We start from the raw sequence: 18,168 nt of genomic DNA, 5'->3' as shown, positions 1-18,168 counted from the left end.
TATTCCTGAATTCTGGAATGTTCCTCAAGAAAGGCCTTCTCTGGCCCACAATAACAACCCCAATGTCTGTTCGGCAACCAGACCTGGTAGGTGAAGAGACAGGGGTACATTCGCCCAGGGGCACCAGGCACTGCCAGCAGGAAAAGGGACTGGCCCCCAGGACCCCTTCAGAAAATGGTATTAAAACGGAAGGGGTGCTTAGACCGGGATGGGGGTGGGCTGGCAATAGGGGGTGGGGACGGAGAGTCTAGAAGGAAAACTCTAGTGGATTCGCCCTGCCCCTCTTCATGTGTTCCCACACCCAGGCTCAGCTCCTCATCTTCCGCCAAGCCCATTGCTCAGCCCCGCGCTGGCAGGGCAGTCCGCCTTTCCCCACCCTATGAGCTAATCCCAGGCTCTGGTTTGTGTGGGGTGGGGACCAATCCTGCAGTGGGCGGCGCACAGAGTCCTGCTTTATTAAGCCCTGGACTTGTCCTGCAGGCGATAAAACCAACTTTGCCCGCGGAGTCTTTGGTATCAGTAACAAACCTCTGACACTCAGGCGAGCCCACCCGCTACCATGGGTCGCTACCGCATCCGCGTGGCCACCGGGTCCTGGGTCTTGTCCGGGTCTTTCAACCGCGCGCAGCTGTGGCTGGTCGGGGCGCGCGGGGAGGCGGAGCTGGAGCTGCAGCTGCGCCCAACGTCGGGCCAGGTGGACGGGGAAGGCGGGGACTCAGCCGGGTCCGGGGCTGGGCCAGCGGCGTGAGGGCGGGCGGGACATGGAGGCTGGGACCAGAGACGGCGCTGCGGTGCCGACTGGAACTTCCAGGGAGAAGGGACGACTGCCCGGTGGGTGAGGGTCAGAGCCAGGCCCGAGCCGGGCTCAACCCCTTTGCCCCTCCTTTTGACCGTTACCTCCCCTCCTTTACCAAGTGACCTCAGGCCTGTGTCATTATGGAATCTGAGCTCCAAGGGGGTTAGGTTTTCTGAGAGCTCGAAGACGGCGACGGCGCAGGAGATGGAGGGCGCAGGAGATGCTGCTCAGCCTTCAGTTCAGGACACTGCGCTCCTCGCCCCGCGCCCCTCGTCCCGGTCCTCCCGCTGCTGTGGGACCTCCTGGTGGTGTTGGGAGGAGGGAATGCAGGAGGCTTTGTCACCAGAGTCTACAGAAGACCCCCTCCCCCAGGGAACACGGCCTGTCCAGGGTCCCCGCTACCAAGTCTCAGCGGGTTCCGGTCCCCACAGGTGGAGGAGTTCGAGCACGACGTTCCGGACGACTTGGGGCCCCTGCAGTTCGTGAAGTTGCGCAAACAGCACTGCCTGGTGGACGACGCGTGGTTCTGCGACCGCATCACCGTGCGGGGCCCCGGGGCCAGCGCGGAGGAGGCCGCCTTCCCGTGCTACCGCTGGGTACAGGGCGAGGGCGTGCTGACCCTGCCCGAGGGCACCGGTGAGGGGCCGCTCAGGGAAGTGGGCGCAGGGTCTCGGGACTCCTGGGGGTGGGGCGGGAGGCAGGGGACAGCACTGAGGAAGGTCCAAAGGGCTTGACAAAGTGGCTGCTCCGCAGGTGAAGGGTGGAGAAGACAGGAAGTGGGGGAGGTTACACGTAGAATTAAAAAGGCTGGAAGTGGGACTGGACCGGAACTAAGTGATGTGCGGATCCCACCTCCCTAGAAGTGAGCACAGGGAATGGGAGTGGCAGCAATGCTGGAAAGCAGAGGAGCCAAAGTCAAGTGAAAGATCTCTAGTGACTGGGAACAAGTTAGGGCAGGGGCAGGTGAGGCTAACACATGGAATAGGGGATGGTGGGCGTGACCCCCGAGAGGAGACAGGTAAGGGAAGCACATGGATATGACGTGCACTGCTGCCATGGTAGGAAAAACACGGAAGAAACTGTGAGAGCAGGAAGCACCCTGATTGGGGCTGGGATGAATGAGGACTGCAAATACAGAATCTGTTATCTTAGGAAGTAAGTATGAGAGACAGTTGAGGTGCATGACAGGTAAGACTGGAAACATGTAATCTATGTCTTTGAGACACAAGCAGGCATAAGTACAGATGAGGGCAGGATGAAGTCAGGCTACCAGCTATAAACGTTGTGATGTGGAGGGTAGGTGAGATGAAGCTGGATACAGATAGCGATGTGGAAACAGCGCTTAGAGTTTGGCACACATAGACTGTTTTATCTCAGGGAACAGGTGATGGTGGAGATACGGGAGGTCAGAGGGGTAAGTGTACCTAACTTGAAATATGTTATTTTGGAGAACAGGTTTAGGTGTGCACATTAGAGGATCAGGATAGGGAAATTAACGAGATAAATAGGGATAGCGTAGGATAGGTGTGGACATTTCAGCTGATTAAAAATGAAATTCATTGATAATGAAGAACAGCCATAGAGAAATTTGAGTTAAGGGTATAATAGGGTATGTAAAAGGGGACTTTCCTCAGGACAAATGTGCGATCTGATATGAGTGAAGAAAAGGGAGTGGGTGAAGATAAATGACTAGGGAATTAAGCAGGAGAGAAAGAGGTAGAGAAAAAGGAAAAAAGATTCTGCTGCTATACAATTAAAAAAGAGGAGATTGTAAGAAGTCCAGGGCATAGCATGCTATTGTACAAAGTATTAAGGTCAATTGCCTTAATGTCTCCACAGCCCGCCTGGCAGGAACCAATACCTTGGATGTGTTCCAGAAGCATAGAGAAAAGGAACTGGAGGAAAGACAGCAAATCTACTGGTAACCACCCTATTGCACCCCCCTTCCCTGACAACTTCCTCCATCACTGACTTCTATGCCCTTCATTACCCTTTGTCCCCAACTCCTAGCTGGGTCAACTGGAAGGAAGGGTTACCCCTGTCAATAGCTGCAGGCAGTAAGGATGATCTCCCTCTAAATATGAGATTCCATGAGGCAAAGAGGCTGGACTATGAATGGACACTGAAGGCAGGGTGAGCAAATGGTCAGAATGGAGTGGGGCTGGTGGAACCAGAAATAGGGAGGATTTCGTAAATTGATGGTTTCATCTTTGATATCTGTTCTAGGATTATGGAGATTGCTTTCAAATATGTTTACACCCTCCTGAGTTCCTGGAACAAACTGGAAGATTTTAATCAGATCTTCTGGGGACCGAAGACTGCCCTGGCTGGTCAGTGGTTTCCTCTGTTCTTTATAACACGTTGATGGCCCTTTTAAGGTGTTATGGAGTATGAGCTGTGTGTCACACTCTGTAGTCCCCAAAGAAACCTCATGAATGAAAATATGTAGGCTGCATATGGAGTCATGACATGACTAAATCCCTGGGGTAAGGTCTGGAGGAGAGGGACATTGGATTGTGGTGAGTATCCTCTTCCTACCATCCACTCAAATCTCACAGAGAAGGTTCAGCGGTGCTGGCAGGATGATGAGCTTTTTGGCCACCAGTTCCTCAATCTCCTAGCTGGGTCAACTGGAAGGAAGGGTTACCCCTGTCACTAGCTGCAGGCAGTAAGGATGATCTCCCTCTAAATATGAGATTCCATGAGGCAAAGAGGCTGGACTATGAATGGACACTGAAGGCAGGGTGAGCAAATGGTCAGAATGGAGTGGGGCTGGTGGAACCAGAAATAGGGAGGATTTCGTAAATTGATGGTACCAACCCCATGCTGCTGAGACGCTCCACCTCTCTGCCCTCCCGGCTGGTGCTGCCCTCGGGGATGGAGGAGCTTCAGGCCCAGTTGGAGAAAGAACTCCAGGTACCTCCTCCTTCCCTACTCTGTTCTCTCCTTGTCTGTGTGGGGAGACATGGTGAAAGGCAGGGACCAAATGTGAGTCAGGGAAGGGAGGCTGTGCTAATCCACTGTCCCTGGGTGCAGAGTCCTCTGCTTATAAAGTATGTAGGGAAATGCACTGAGGCTGAATCTAGTCAGTAAAGTAGACCCTTAGGAGATGTCGGGGCAAGGAGCTTGGACAACCTGACAAGGGAAGAGTTTGGCATTCCTGTGGTATAGCATCAACTGGAATACCCAATCCTAAATCTACCTCTGCCACAGACAAGTCACATGTCACTAGGGAAGAGTCCTTCCATGGGGTCTTATCCCTTTCTCTAAGATGAGAGGACTTGAGCTTGATGTACTGGAGCTTCCTTCAGTTCTGCCACTGGGACTTTGGTACTGATGTAGGAAAATGGCAAGAAACTGTTCTGAATGTCTTTATATTTCTTCTTCTTTGCTTGGGCCCTGTGGAAGTATGTTTTCAACTATAACCATGGATACATTCTTCCTATCCCCAGAATGGTTCCCTGTTTGAAGCTGACTTCATCCTACTGGATGGAATTCCAGCCAACGTGATCCAAGGAGAGAAGCAGTACGTGGCTGCCCCCCTCGTCATGTTGAAGATGGAACCCAGTGGGAAGCTGCTGCCCATGGTCATCCAGGTGAGGCGGCCTGGGACTCCTCCTCCCAACACTGCTTTGTGTTCACCCCAACCTCTGCCAAAACACAAAGACCACTGGCTCTTGTCCCCCACCCCGGCTGCACTCAGTAAGAGCTGCCTGTCCTCGTCTCCAATATCTTCTTCCTACCTTGCAGTCTGCTCATTACTTACCGGAAATGGCCTTTTTGAGAGTCATAGTGGTCTCTGTTGATTCCCATGCTAAGGCTACTCAATGTTTATCTGACCTTTGAATCTGTGAAATACCCCTTCTTTCTTAGACATCTTTTCTCCCTTTGGTTTAATGTGTTTTCGTTCTTACTGTTCTCACCAACCAGTTGTCGAGAACTGACAGTTATCTCAGAAGTTCAGCTTCTTCCTATTCTACCATCCTGACTCAGACCATCGTCAGGTTTCTCCTAAACCACTGTTACAGTCATACTGGACTCCCTCTTTCCAATTCCTCCTGCTATGATCCCGGCCATCTTGACACTCACATGCTCCCACAGGTATTGAGAGGCCAACGATAAGAATCTTCATTCCTCCAACTAAATTATAATTCCCTGGGAGGATATAATCTTAGCCATTAGTTTCCCCAGAGTGTTAAGCATAGTGTCTAACATATGATGAGGTCAATGAATGCTTAATATCTCTTTATTCCAGATCCAGCCTCCCAACCCCAGCTCGCCCACCCCACCACTGTTCCTGCCCTCAGATCCTCCATTAGCCTGGCTCCTGGCAAAGACCTGGGTTCGAAGTTCAGATTTCCAACTACACGAGCTCCAGTATCACATTCTGAACACTCACTTGCTGGCTGAGGTCATCGCTGTGGCCACCATGAGGTGCCTCCCAGGGCTGCACCCTCTCTTCAAGGTACATCCTCTCCCCTCCATGTCCCATCTTTCTCACATCTCAGAGAAAGGAAACAACCCAACCGTTATGCAGGATTTAAACAGTTTAAGCCATGTGGGTGGGAACATGTTAACAAAGCTTCTTCTGTTTGAGCGATGTACATTTTATTGTAACAAAAATCTTGATAGTAATTTGTGAATGGAGAAGAAGAGATGATTGTATTGAGCCTTGTGGCTTTATTTCTAATGTTTAAATTATTTTTATTTTAAGATAACTGTAGATTTTCATGCAGTTTTAAGAGATAATACAGAGAGATCCTGTTGATTGTATTAAGTCAAGTCACTTGGCATTTAATCAGCACTTGTTGTAAGGCTGCTCTGATATTCTCTAGCAATGAGTCTAATATAGAGTAGGAAATAATTTGATAGACTAAAGTATTACTTTGCTTTCAAGGAGCTTGTATTTAATTGTGGAGACAAATGGTACACAGAATATCCACAGAAAAGTATCAAGAAATAGAGTTTGAAATCAAGAGACAAAACAAAAAACAGTATATTTTATTTTATGTTTTTATTTTTTTGATGTTTGCAAACTACTTTATTTAATAATTTTATTTAGACAGTTAATTTTAATGGGGTGACATTGGTCAACTAGAGCACATAGATTTAGAAAAAAATCTCCATGTCATTTTGACATTCAATTATGTTGTATACCCATCACCCAAAGTCAAATAGTCCTCCTTCAACCTTCATTTGGTTTTCTTTATGCCCCTCTCCTCCCCTCCCCTCCCCTCCCCTCCCCTCCCCTCCCCTCCCCTCCCCTCCCCTCCCTCCCCCACTAACCACTGTACCCTTATCTATGTTCTTGAGTCTCAATTTTGTGTCCCACCTATGTATGGAATATTACAGTTCTTAGTTTTTTCTGATTTACTTATTTCACTCATTATAATGTTATCAAGCTCCATCCACATTGTCACAAATGATCCTATGTCATTATTTCCTAAGGTTGAGTAGTATTCCATAGTATGTATGTATCACATTTTCCTTATCCAATCTTTTATTGAAGGGCTTTTTGGTTGTTTCCATGTCTTGGCAACCGTGAACAATGCTGCGATAAACATGGGGGTGAAAGTGTCTTTATCTACCAATGATTTTGAGTTTTGGGAGTATATACTCAGTAGAGGGATTGCTGGTTATATGGTTAGTTCTAGTCTTAATTTTCTGAGGAACCACCATACTTTCTTTCATAATGGTTGTACTAATTTACATTCCCAACAGCAGTGAATAAGGGTTCCTTTTTCTCCACAGCCTCTCCCAACACTTGTCATTACCTCTTTTGTTGCTAATCTAACAAGTGTGAGGTGGTACCTCATTGTAGTTTTGATTTGCATTTCTCAAATAGCTAGTAAAGATGAGCATCTTTTCGTATCTGTTGGCCATTTGTATTTCTTCTTGGGAGAAGTGTCTGTTCATGTCCTCTTCCCATTTTTTTATTGGTTGTTTGCTTGTTTGTTTGTTGTTGAGTTTTGTGAGTTCTTTATATATTTTGGATATTGGCCCCTTATCTGAGCTGTTGTTCAAAATATCATTTCCCATTTAGTTGGCTGTCTGTTTGTTTTGTTGTCAGTTTCTTTTGCTGTGCAAAAGCTTCTTAGTCAGATGTAGTCTCATTCATTTATCTTTGCCTTTACTTCCCTTGTCTTTGGAGTCAAATTCATGAAATAAAAAACACTATATTTTATTTTTTTATTTTTAATAACTTTATTTTTTAATGGGGTGAAATCAATAAATCAGGATACATATATTCAAAGATAACATGTCCAGGTTATCCTGTCATTCAATTATGTTGCATTCCCATCACCCAAAGTCAGATTGTCCTCTGTCACCTTCTATCTAGTTTTCTTTGTGCCCCTCCCCCTTCTTCTCTCCCCCCTCCCCCCGTAACCACCACACTCTTATCAATGTCTCTTAGTCTCACTTTTATGTCCCACATACATATGGAATAATGCAGTTCCTGTTTTTTTTCTGATTTACTTATTTCACTTTGTATAATGTTATCAAGATCCCACCATTTTGCTGTAAATGATCCGATGTCATCATTTCTTATGGCTGAGTAGTATTCCATAGTGTATATGTGCCACATCTTCTTTATCCAGTCATCTATTGACGGGCTTTTTGGTTGTTTCCATGTCCTGCCCACTGTGAACAATGCTGCAGTGAACATGGGGCTGCATGTGTCTTTACGTATCAATGTTCCTGAGTTTTTGGGGTATATACCCAGTAGAGGGATTGCTGGGTCATAAGGTAGTTCTATTTTCAGTTTTTTTGAGGAACCACCATACTTTCTTCCATAATGGTTGTACTACTTTACATTCCCACCAACAGTGTATGAGGGTTCCTTTTTCTCCACAGCCTCTCCAACATTTGCTATTACCTGTCTTGTTAATAATAGCTAATCTAACAGGTGTGAGGTGGTATCTCATTGCAGTTTTGATTTGCATTTCTCTAATAGTTAAAGAAGATGAACATCTTTTCATATATCTGTTGGCCATTTGTATTTCTTCCTGGAGAAGTGTCTGTTCATGTCCTCTTTCCATTTTTTTTTATTGGATTGTTTGTTTGTTTGTTGTTGAGTTTCATGAGTTCTTTGTATATTTTGGATATTAGGCCCTTATCTGAGCTGTTGTTTGAAAATATCATTTCCCATTTAGTTGGCTGTCTGTCAATTTTGTTATCAGTTTCTCTTGCTGAGCAAAAACTTCTTAGTCTGATGTAGTCCCATTCATTAACTTTTGCCTTCACTTCTCTTGCCTTTGGAGTCAAATTCATAAAATGCTCTTTAAAACCCAGGTCCATGAGTTTGGTGCCTATGTCGTCTTCTATGTAATTTATTGTTTCAGATTTTATGTTTAGATCTTTGATCCATTTTGAGTTAATTTTAGGACAAGGGGACAAACTGTAGTCCAGTTTCATTCTATTGCATGTGGTTTTTCAGTTTTCCCAGCACCATTTATTGAAGAGGCTTTCTTTTCTCCATTGTGTGTTGTTGGCCCCTTTATCAAAAATTATTTGACTATATATATGTGGTTTTATTTCTGGACTTTCTATTCTGTTCCATAGGTCTGAGTGTCTATTTTTCTGCCAATACCATGCTGTTTTGGTTGTCATGGCCCTATAATATAGTTTGAAGTCAGGTATTGTAATGCCCCCAGCTTCATTCTTTTTCTTTAGGATTGCTTTGGCTATTCGGGGTTTTTTATAGTTCCATATAAATCTGATGATTTTTTGCTCTATTTCTTTAAAAAATGTCATTGGAATTTTGATGGGAATTGCATTAAATTTGTATATTGCTTTGGGTAATATGGCCATCTTGATTATATTTATTCTTCCTAACCAAGAACAAGGTATATTCTTCCATCTCATTATATCTTTTTCGATTTCCCTTAACAATGCTTTCTAGTTTTCATTATATAAGTCCTTTACATTCTTTGTTATGTTTATTCCTAGGTATTTTTTTGTTGTTGTTGCAATCGTGAAGGGAATTATTCTTTTGAGTTCGTTCTCAATTGTTTCATTGTTGGCATAGAGAAAGGCTATTGACTTCTATATGTTAATTTTGTATCCTGCGACCTTACTGTATTGGCTTATTGTTTCTAGTAGTCTTTTTGTGGATTCTTTGGGCTTTCGATGTATAGGATCATATCATCTGCAAAAAGTGATACCTTTACTTCTTCTTTTCCAATATGGATGCCTTTTATTTCTTTGTCTTGTCTGATTGCTCTGGCTAGAACCTCTAGTACCACATTAAATAAGAGTGGAAAGAGTGGACAACACTGTCTTGTTCCTGATTTAAGGGGGAAAGCCTTCAGTTTAGTGCCATTTAATATGATGTTAGCTGATGGTTTATCATATATGGCCTTTATCATGTTGAGATATTTTCCTTCTATACCCATTTTGTTGAGAATCTTAAACATAAAATTGTGTTGTATTTTATCGAAAGCCTTTTCTGCATCTATTGATAAGATCTGTGGTTTTTGTTCTTTGTTTTGTTGATATGGTGTATTATGTTAACCGTTTTACGTATGTTGAACCATCCTTGAGATTCTGGGATGAATCCCACTTGATCATGATGTATTATTTTTTTAATATGTTGTTGTATTCGATTTGCCAGTATTTTGTTTAGTATTTTAGCATCTGTATTCATTAGAGATACTGGTCTGTAGTTTTCTTTTTTTGTGCCACCCTTGCCTGGTTTTGGTATGAGGGTTATGTTGGCCTCATAAAATATGTTTGGAAGTATTGTTTCTTCTTCAATTTTTTGGAAGACTTTGAGTAGAATAGGAACCAAGTCTTCTTTGAATGTTTGATAAAATTCACTGGTATAGCCATCTGGGCCTGGACTTTTATTTTGGGGAAGTTTTTAATGGTTTTTTTCTATTTCTTCTCTACTAATAGGTCTGTTTAGGCTTTCTGCTGCTTCTTGACTCAGTCTAGGAAGGTTGTATTGTTCTAGGAATTTATCCATTTCTTCTAGGTTGTTGAATTTAGTGGCACAAAGTTTTTCATAGTATTCTACAATAATTTACTATCTCCTTTCTTGGGCTGGTTTTGGGTTGTCTTTGTTCTTCTTTTTCTAGTTCCTTAGGTGTGAAGTTAAGTGGTTCACTTGGGCTCTCTCTTGTTTGTTCATATATGCCTGAAGTGATACGAACTTCCCTCTTATCACTGCTTTTTCTGCATCACATAGATTCTGATATGTTGTATAAAACACTATATTTTAGATAGAGGATGTTCTACCACAACTTAGGAATCATGAAGTAGGGGATGAAAGGTATAAAAGAGCAGCCCAAGAGGTTACTTAACCCACCCAGTCAGAGGTGCATTACATGGTGGTTCAATAACTGGTAAGGAAAATGCAATGACTTTGTGATGAAAGGAAATAGTAGTTGCAGCACACCTGGGTGCAAGATGGGAGAGGAAACTAAGAGGTCACCAGGTAGGAGCCCACCTGGTAGATACTGTTGTACTGATCCAGAAATGTTGTCATTCAACCAAACAGAGAGCCTGCAATCTATTGCTAGCCAGAAGGCAGAAAAATAGCCTTGACCTTGCTTTAAAAATATTTTTAAAATATTGAAGACACCTTGTATATAAAAGCAGGAGCAAAATTAATGCATGCTTATGAACAATTTTCAGAACAATAAAATCAGAAGAAGCCAATGTGAGGTCAAAGATGAGATGTTCAGTTTTAGGTATATGGAGTTTGAAGTGGAGCCAGATATGTGAGCACACGCTAGGTAGAATATCAGAATTGTGTTTCTTCCAGGAGTCCTCACTTTCTTCCCCAAACTTGTCCATTGGTAGCAGTGACCCCTTTGGGTTCTGGGGTAACATAGACAAGGTAGACATTAATATTGTAGAATTCATTGATCTTGGATTTGATTGATTTTATGATGCCTTTGCATCACCATCTTCTGTGTAACCTAGTGGTTAAACCCTCTTCAACACTACAAAATCCCTTGACATCCTCTCTGCACCTGTCTGCCTCAGCATAAAAACTTCATTCCCTGGCAGACAGATGAGTTGTTATCAGGCCACCAGGAGGGCTAAGCCTACCCATTTTATAAAGGTTACCCGCCCGTGCAGGCCCTGCATTTGGACTGCTGGGGTCTGAATCCCATCTCCTCCCCTCCGTACTTTCCAGATGTGGGATCACTGTCCCCATCTCTAAATGTGGATCATAGGAGCTCCACTGTAGAGTTGATGAGAGACAACAGAACAGCATGACACAGGCTAAATTCTACAAAAAATATAGTTCTTCTTCTTCTTATTATTATTATTATTACTATTCATTCTTTGCTTTCTGGTACCTTCTCTCCTCATGTGGATGTTGGGCTGTGAAACTCAGCACCCTTGTCGATCTTTCTGGAGTTTCAGACCAATGCGAGTTGTTTGATATGTTGGCACCAGTGATATCAGTTGTGTCTTTCCCTCCATGCAGCATCACTAGCTCTCTTAAATACCAATATTTCATGACTCCTCCACCTCAGGAACAGACAAAATTGTCTGTGACTACAGGAAAGGCATATGAGGATGAGATGGCCTTTCTTAACGGCCAAGGGAAAGCAGGAGAGAGGGGGCCTAATCGACAGTGACCCGCTGGTGGCAAGAGGAGATTTCACAACAGCCCCTCTGCTGGTAAAGAAGATAGATCAATATGGTTCCTCTAATTCTGACTGCAAGTACCCTCTCCACCCCAACCCCCAGCCTCCAATTTAAAAAATGCTAGAGTAATAAAGCTAGATATTGGAGAAGCAGCTTTGAAAAATTAATAGAAAAGCTAGGTTAAACTGTAAGGATGTGCATGATAGAAAAGTTATTTTAGGTCCAGGCCAGTATGCTCAGTGGGTAGAGTGTCAGCCTGGTGTGTGGACATCCAGGGTTGGATCCCCAGTCAGGACACACATGAGACATGACCATCTACTTCTCTTTTCCTCCCTTTCCCCCTTCTCTGTTTTCCCCTCTCACAATCAGTGACTTCATTGGTCCAAGTGTAGGCCTCAGGCACTGAGGATAGTTCAATTGATTGGAGCATTGGGCTCAGAGGGGTTGTGGGGTGGATCCCAGTCAGGGCGCATGCAGGAGTCTGTCTCTCTATCTTCCCTCCTACTTAAAAAAAAACTGTAAGGGATGTGCATGATAGAAATGTTATTTTAAAAAATCAAAAGTTAAAGAGCTGATTCTCATAGGACACCTACACTCAAGGTGGTAATAATAACGGTAATAGGAACAGCTACTATTCAAAGATGTCTGTGTGCTAGGCAGTGGACTAAATACTCACATATTATACACATAAGCATCACTACAGTGCCTGTGATAAAGACCTTATTGTCATTCCCTGTAAACAGATAAAGAGGTGGACCCTTAAAGGGTTTATTATCTTAGTCAGATATCAAATTAAGTGGCAAAGTGCAGATTAAATCCTAGTTAATCAGACTCCAAAGCTCAACTCCAGGACAATAGGAGAACATGAGACTGAGTGACCAGGGAAGCAGAAGGAGAGCAGCCTGCAAGGGCACTGCCAGGAGAGAAGGCCACCATGCTGAGAGCCACACACTACATGGAAGGACCCAACCATGTCCTCCATAAACCACCCCCTCCCATCTTCTCCATCTAGCTCCTGATCCCACACACCCGCTACACCATGGAGATCAATGCCCGGGCACGGTTCAGCCTCATCTCAGTTGGAGGGATATTTGATAAGGTAGGAGGTAATGGAGTGTGGGGCCACCTCATTAGCCAACTCTGTATAACCTTCTGTCGTTGTAATGATTCTAGACGAACCTGTGTAATACCCTGACTCATAAACCCAGAAGTATATCCCTTTATATTTGTGTCTTTAAATGTGAGAGCCCCACATCTGAACATTTTGTATACTATGCTGTCCTTTTCCTCAAGGCCTCTCATCTGTTTTGTCCCAGGCAATGAGCACAGGTGGCGGGGGCCATGTTCAGTTGATCCGTCGTGCCATGGCTCAGCTGACCTACCGCTCACTCTGTCCTCCTGATGATCTGGCTGACCGGGGCCTGCTGGGAATCCCAAGTGCCCTCTATGCCCACGATGCTTTACGGCTCTGGGAGATCATTGCCCGGTGGGTGAGAGTGGGAGCTGAGAATGAAGGGCATTGGGGAGAGGGAGAACAGGGCTTTGGCCTAAGGTCAGCATGGGGCAAAAGGAACGTGAAACAAGAAGGTCCAGACAGGAGGAGCAGAGGACTCGATCCTGGGAGCGAGGAGGGAGAGTAAGGAGACTGTGGGTAGGATCTGAAGATGGGGAGACTGAAATAGACAGTGTATGCAGCCAAAGCTGTGTGGGTGGGAAAAACATGGATCTGGTGGAATCAGGGATTTTCTTATGAAGAGGGATTATCAGTCGTGTACAGAATTCTTAAAAGTAACAATCCACATTTCCTTCCTTAGTAAGCTAGTGTTTAGAAAGAACTTGGGCAACGTCCCATAAGGCAAGTCTTGAAGGATCTATACTGAGACACAGCGAGAGGCAGCTGGGCAGAGGGCACAGAAAAGGAGTAGTGCTCAGAGGCCACAGCCTGCTGCTCTCTAGAAGCTCAGCTCCCTCCTCTGGGCAGGTACGTGGAAGGGATCGTCCACCTCTTCTACCCTGGGGATGATGTCGTGAGAGGGGACCCTGAGCTGCAGGCCTGTTGTCGAGAGATCACTGAGGTGGGGCTGTGCCAGGCCCAGGACCGAGGTGAGATCTGGCCCAGAGAGGGGAGCTCCTCAGACACTCTGTCCAGAGCCCCTTCTCAGCCTTGAGTTCTGGGGACGTGACCCCAACCCCCCATCACCCCATCTTCCTCTACATGTAAAGCCTTTGGATTCCTTTCCCACCTCCTAAGACTCAGGACAATACTAGAAACACAAGGATTATCTTCAGAGACCCACAATCCTTTTCCAGATGCCCCTGAACTGCCATGGGGCTCAGTAAGGCCAGAACCAGAGCCAGTGAGGAATCTGCACAGGCTCTCTCCTAATGGTCGTCTATTTTCTTACCTAAGGATATAAGTGAGGAAATTATTCCCACCAAAGCCCATGACAGCCACCCTAATTTTATTCTCTTTTCCTCCTTCCTGCTACTGTCTAGCATACAGAGAGGACACGAACATATGACACACTTGCCATAGTACAAGGTCATTTCTAATTATAGTCTCTATACTGTATATATTTTGACTTAAACCCAAACTCAGCATTACGATCCTTGGGACTCAAGTTTCTTAGGTAAAAGTGCGCTCCTTTAGTTCTCCTGCCCCATTTTCATCCGTAAGAAAGACAAAGACTTTCTTGAGCTCTTACTAGGTTCATATTCCTCTCTCTAGCACACATAGGCCAACCGGGACTGTTTTGAATCGTCCCATAACTCTTTCCCTCTTTACACTCCATGCCAAACCCTTGAATCCCTCTGTGTGATGACTACAAGCCATAGCTAAGAGCTATTACTTAAACCAGCCCCTGGGGATGTACACATCAGTAAGCCACACCCATACCAAGAAGTGGAGTCTTACCTGCAAGTATCTGAGGCCATACCTTCCCCATCCACCCAACAGCACCTCATCAGCTCTCCTCTTGCTTGCTTCTTCCCAAGAAATAGCCTCATTAAAGCACTTGTAATACTTCCTGGAATATAAACTTTAATCTCTTGAATCCGTTCAGTTCTCCCTCAGTTTTCACGGTGCCCTGTTTGCCATCACTCTCTCAGCACCTCCGATAAAGGCAGTGGGTGAAGGTTTTCTCTTCCCAGACCTACGCCTTGAATAAGCCGTGTATTCTTTCACACTTTCAATATGTTTTCTCTAATGCAAATATAATACTTGTCCTAAATTAAATAATGAATGTGACAGAGTCAAAAGATGTGTAAGGCACCTGACCAGATGGTGGCACGGTGGATAGAGTATCAGACTAGGATGCAAAGGACCCAGGTCAAAACCCTGTGGTCAATGGCTTGAGCTAGGGTCTCTAGCTTGAGCCCCATGGTCGCTAGTTTGAGCTCAAGGTCACTGGCTTCAGTAAGGTGTCATTTGTTCGCTGTAGTCCCCTTGTCAAGGCACATATGAGAAAGCAATCAATGAACAACTAAGGTGCTGCAATGAAGAATTAATGCTTCTCATCTCTGTTCCTTCCTGTCTGTCCCTGTCCGTTTCTCTCTCTGTCTCTGTCACACAAAAAACATGTGTAAGGCAATCAATGTAAAATGATTGTGATCATATGCCTCACTCTTTGAGATTACTTCCCAATGTGATCAGCAAGAATATTGACAGCAGGTCATTAAACTCCTGAGCAGCACCTCAGTTGTAAATTGAGTGGAAAGGGAAAGTTGATTTGAAGCCTTTCAGCACCAACATGAGACTATGACTTCTCTTTTTCTGTATTATAGCCCAGATATCTAAAACTACTTTCTGGGAATGATAGGGGTATTCTTAACCACTTTCGGGACAGTAGGAATTTCATTATAATAAACCTAGAGAAAAGTTGTTATAAATCATAGCTATACAACTTGAATTTTTTGTAAGGTGACATGCTCGTATAATTAGCCAAAGAACATTATTAGCTGCTCAGAAAGCTCCTTGTATTGTATTCCAGTCCTTGCCCATCTAAAGGTAACCACTTCATACTACATAGGTTAGTTCTACCTGTTTGCACTTTACATAAATGAAAGTACAAACAGATGTTTGAAATTTACCCATGCTGTTACTTAAAGCATGTAGTTCATCTTTCTCATTTTATACTATTCTATTTCATGAATATGACACAGGCCTTTTTCCCTTTCTCCTTTTGGTGGGTGTTTGGGCTATTTCCATTTTGAGGCTATTAATGTCACTGCTGCTGTGAACATTGTTGTGTGTGCATTTGTGTTGGGTATGCAGCCAGAAGTGAAACTGATGGATCGTAGGATATGTGTATGTTCAGTTTTAGTAGTTTCTGATAGTTTTCCAAAGTGGTTGTATAAATTACACTCTTGCCATAGAGTATGAGTTATAGTTGCTCTATATCTTCTAAAATATTTGGAAAGAAAATACTTTAGTCATGTTGGTGAAGATGTGTTATCACATTATGAGTTTAAGTTGTATTCTCCCGATGATCAGTAGAGCTGAGTAATTTCTCTCAGGTTTAGAAGCCATACGGATATCCTCTTTTATGAAAAGCCTGTTACTCTTTTGCCTATTTTCCTTTTTGGATGTCTACTCTTATCCTATGCCTTTTAAACACTTTTTGAAAACTGGGTATTTGATCAACGAGCCTGTCAGACCTCCCCACACTCCACCTTGTAACCATAGCTACAGGGTACTGAGGACCTTTACATGCATCATCGTCTTTATAAGGTAGCTATTATTATCTTTATTTTCATAGGAAAATAGAAGCTCAGAGAGGCTAAGCCATTGGTCCAAGGTAATGCAGTTAGTCAGCAGCAGAGCCAGTACTAAATTATCAACTACTCCTCCTTGGCTTCTCAGATTTCCTTTACCTGCCTTTTTTATATTCTTTTTTTCTCCTTCTTTTTTAAGCGAGAGGGGGGGGGGAGATAGAAAGACAGACTCTCACATGCACCCCGACTGGGATTTACCTGGCAACCCCCATCTGAGGCTGATGCTCTGCTCATCTGGGGCCATGCTCGCAACTGAGCTATTTTTAGCACCTGAAGTGGAGGCTCCATGGAGACATTCTCAGTGTCTGGGGCTGATCAACTCAAACCAATCAAGCCATGGCTGTGGGAGGTAAAGAGAGAGAAAGGGGGGGGTAGGGGATGGGGAAGAGGTAGAGAATCAGGTGGTCGCTTCTTCTGTGTGCCCTGACTGGAAATTTAACCCAGGACTTCCACACGACAGGTCAGTGCTCTACCACTAAGCCAAATGGCCAGGGCCCTCATATTCTTATTACTGTCTTAACATACTGTGTTAGACAGAATTTTACTTATTCTGTTTATTATCATTCTAAACAGAATTCTAAACAGAATTTTACTTATTCTGTTTATTATCATTCTTTCCTACTATAGTCTGTTTTCCCAACCAGCATATTCCCAATGCCTATATAGTGTCTGGTAAATTGTAGTTCAATACTTTTTGAAGAAGTGAATGAATAAACACTAATTCTAATATATGAACATTTTAAAACATCAGCATTTATTTTCTTATCTCCTTTGTAACCATGGTGTCTAAACTTTTTTCTTTTCTTTTTTTTAGGTTTCCCTGTATCCTTCCAGTCTCGGGCTCAGCTCTGCCATTTCCTTACCATGTGTATCTTCACATGCTCTGCCCAGCACGGGGCCGTCAATCAGGGCCAGGTATGGACAGCTGAAAGCCTGGTCTCTGAGAGAAAGTGTCTGGGCTAGGAGACACTTCCGGGAGAGAGTTAGGGTCTAGGGTCCTGAATCAGAGTTTCTGAGTGACTCCATATTCTTCCTCCCCCAGTTTGACTGGTATGCCTGGGTCCCCAATACCCCAAGCACAATGCGGATGCCCCCACCCACCACCAAGGAAGATGTCACAATGGCCACAGTGATGGGTTCACTACCTGATGTCCAGCAGAGCTGTGTTCAAATGGCCATCACATGGCTCCTGAGTCGGCCGCACGCAGATATGGTGAGAGGGGACCCCTGGAACACTGTGGGGGCTGATGACTGACAAGGAGACATTAGGGTGAGGGACTGGAGTTTGGGTCCCTGTTTCTTGGAATAGAAGATGATTGATCCTTTCTTTCTGCTTCAGGTACCCCTGGGACATCACAAAGAAGAATATTTCTCAGGTCCTGAGCCCAAGGCTGTTTTAAGACAATTTCAAATGGATCTGGACAAGCTGGAAAGGGAAATCGTGGCCCGAAATGAGCAGCTAGACCTTCCCTATGAATACCTGAAGCCCAGCTGCATAGAGAACAGTATCACTGTCTGAGCTCAGACCGTTCACCCTTCAAATACTTTAGGCCAACACCATAGTTGGTATTTTCCCCCTGGTATTTACATTTTCCTCGGTCTGAGTTGCTATGGTTCTATTTTCTCCTCTTGACTTCCCTACCTAAACCTCTCACTAGCATGAGGCATTGTCCTTATTCCTTCTTCCCTAATAGAATGATCTTTAACTTGAAATTAACATTCTAGAGAAATCAATTATCTAGTCATGTAACATTTTCTTTCCCCTAGAAATTTTGCCTTCTCCATTTATCACAAAATCATTATATAATGATATCATATTATCATTGATGTGATTTAAAATTTTTAAATAGTTAAACTGATCTTTTTAATATAGTGGCAGATAGAAGTCAATTCTATTTTTGTTTCTAGCTGGATAATCAGTTGTCAATGCACTGTTTATTGAAAAGCCCATTCTCCCTAATAATCTATAATACCGACATAAGTGAAGTTGG

General features: G+C 44.0%; 1 pseudogene; it reads left to right on the top strand.

Moving 5' to 3' along the window:
* Positions 1-503: 503 nt before the first annotated feature.
* Positions 504-17,945, top strand: LOC136323494 (polyunsaturated fatty acid lipoxygenase ALOX12-like; annotated as a pseudogene).
* The last annotated feature ends 223 nt before the right edge of the window (positions 17,946-18,168 follow it).

Source organism: Saccopteryx bilineata, chromosome 2, assembly GCF_036850765.1.
Source record: "Saccopteryx bilineata isolate mSacBil1 chromosome 2, mSacBil1_pri_phased_curated, whole genome shotgun sequence".
Classification (NCBI taxonomy): domain Eukaryota; kingdom Metazoa; phylum Chordata; class Mammalia; order Chiroptera; family Emballonuridae; genus Saccopteryx; species Saccopteryx bilineata.
Note: the sequence above shows the minus strand (reverse complement) of the source record. Positions and strands in the feature narration are given on the sequence as shown.